Raw genomic sequence first — 2500 nt, 5'->3', positions numbered from 1 at the left:
ATATATGTGTATACATACACACACACTTATGTTTGCATGTGTATTTCATGCTTAATTGTTGGCATGTCAGGTAGAATTCCTCGTGATATGTTTATTCTCCTCTTTGCATTATTCATAATTTAATCTCAATCAAGTTCAACTTGATCATTCAAATCTTTAGGCTTTGATAAATTAATTATTCTCCCCATCCATAGCTTGACTTTTTCCTGTCTGTCAGTCTGACCCTCTCTCTCTCTCTTTCTCACAATTCTCTAAATTTTTTAGGTTATGCTGGGTAAATAGTCCAGGGGTACCACTCGCCCCATATTCTAGTGGGTATATATATGTGTGTGTATATTTCATCCCGATATAAAAATAATGTTCCATCCGGGCATGGGATGAATACGTGTGTGTGTGTGTAAATGGTGTCAAAAGTGTGGCTGTGTTTGGCTGATGTCTCATGAGGCAGTGCCTTGTGTTCTTGAGCAAGACACTTCATTTCATGTTGCACCATGCCACTCCACTGAAATGTGTATCCCTGTAGCAGAAAAGGTTTCTGGTTGGGGGAAATGTTGGTCAGCAGGATGGCTTCATTCAAAGGATAAAACAATGCAAAGGGCATTGTGACCAGTGATGTATAACAACATCTGATAATCTGGCCAACACCATGATAATTATAACAATATATGTAATAATAATAGTGATTATTATTAATATTTTTTATTGTCAATGCACATACGGTGCCAGTTGTTCACTACCAGTGAGCTAAGGTAACCCCTTATTTTTTGAGCACCATTCGGAGTATTCGAGCAGTTCCAAGCAGTGCTGTTTTCTGCAAGTGCTCCACCCTTATTGCAGTCCCTATTCGTTCCATGTACTTCTCAAGATTGTCACTCACTGTTCCCAGGGCTCTGACAATTATTGGTACTACTGCTACCCTTTTCAGCAACCACAAGTTCTACTGGGCACTCTCAAGCTGACATGAATAAGCTACAGGTTCTTTTATTGCATTGGAATGGCATCCATCCAATGCCAAGGCTTTTATTGGAGCCTGACGTAGTCTTACAGTTTCTCTAATTCTATCAAACCATCCAATCCATGCCAACATGATGGTAGATGGTCATTACTTTACAAATAAATGTGTGTGTGTGTATATATATATATATATATATATATATATATATATGTGTACATATATATATATATATATATATTTATGGAAACGTGTATATATATGTATGTATGTAGGCATGCCAGTGTAGTTAAGTAGCTTGCCTTATAACCGTGTCGTTTCACGTTCAGTTCGACTTTCTGGCTCCTACTACTAGGGTTGGGCCTACAAATGCCTTATGAGTGAGTTTAGTTTACACAAACTGTGTGTGGGTGAGTGTATGATTGTATCTGTATTTGTCCCACTCCACGGATTGAAAACCAGTGTTTGTTACTTTATGTGACCTAGCAGGTCACCAAAAGACACTGATAGAAGTATCACTCTAAATCACATCAAGGCAGTCCCAGCATGGCCACATTTCAATGGCTGAAACAAGTAAAAAAGAAGCAGTGAACGATATATATAAAAATATATTGATACTTTCATATGCATGTATACATGTATATAAATATGGACGTGTGTGTATGTATATATAAATGCATTTATTTTGTAACACCTTTCTTTATTAGATACCCCCAAGTCTTCAGGAAAGTATGTGAACTCGTATAATCTCATGCTTATATCTTTGTATTTGCAGGCATATGTAGGTATGCTACAGTAGGAATATGTTGACACTCACACACATACAATTATATGGATATATGTATATGTATCTATATATGTGCGTGTGTGTGGAAAGCGGACGTTAAACGATGATGATGATGATATATATATATATACATCATAAGTATAATGCATCGAAATATATGTTTCTATATATATGTATATCAATGTATATATACACATATATAGATATATATGTGTGTGTATATATACATGTATATATGTATACACATCCATATATATATGTATGCCTGTATACATATGCATATATGCATATATATATATATATATATATATATATATATATATATATATATATATATATATATATATATATGTGTGTGTGTATGCATTTATAATATGTATGTACGGGTATATACATGTTTATATATGTGTATATATTTATGTATAAGCTATGCCACTCTTTATGTATGCGTGTTTGTGTGTGTTTGAGTTGTTTATATGACAGTTCAAACCATGCTTCTGACTATTTGCTTTCCCCTCAGGCAATACACATTATATATATATTAATATCCTCACGGTTATGAAATGTAATACAACTGGAAATTCACTTGCTATTATGTATAGCGAAATATTAAAGTTGTCAAAAATTTAAGCTGCTTCATATCCTTAATACAGATTCCTGATTATACAATATGAAAATAACTTTTGACTTCAATATTATCAGCACATTTCTGTTCCTATACTAGCACCAGTGCTTCATGCAGTATGTAGAATATTAATGTA

The 2500-nt window shown here is 33.9% G+C and overlaps 1 protein-coding gene across 3 annotated transcripts in view; it reads left to right on the top strand.

Moving 5' to 3' along the window:
* The window catches only part of LOC106870740 (tRNA (guanine-N(7)-)-methyltransferase non-catalytic subunit wdr4), a 1056013-nt gene that overhangs the window by 979935 nt on the left and 73578 nt on the right, over positions 1–2500 (top strand). The window lies entirely within an intron of this gene.

Source organism: Octopus bimaculoides, chromosome 15 (genome assembly GCF_001194135.2).
Source record: "Octopus bimaculoides isolate UCB-OBI-ISO-001 chromosome 15, ASM119413v2, whole genome shotgun sequence".
Classification (NCBI taxonomy): domain Eukaryota; kingdom Metazoa; phylum Mollusca; class Cephalopoda; order Octopoda; family Octopodidae; genus Octopus; species Octopus bimaculoides.
Note: the sequence above shows the minus strand (reverse complement) of the source record. Positions and strands in the feature narration are given on the sequence as shown.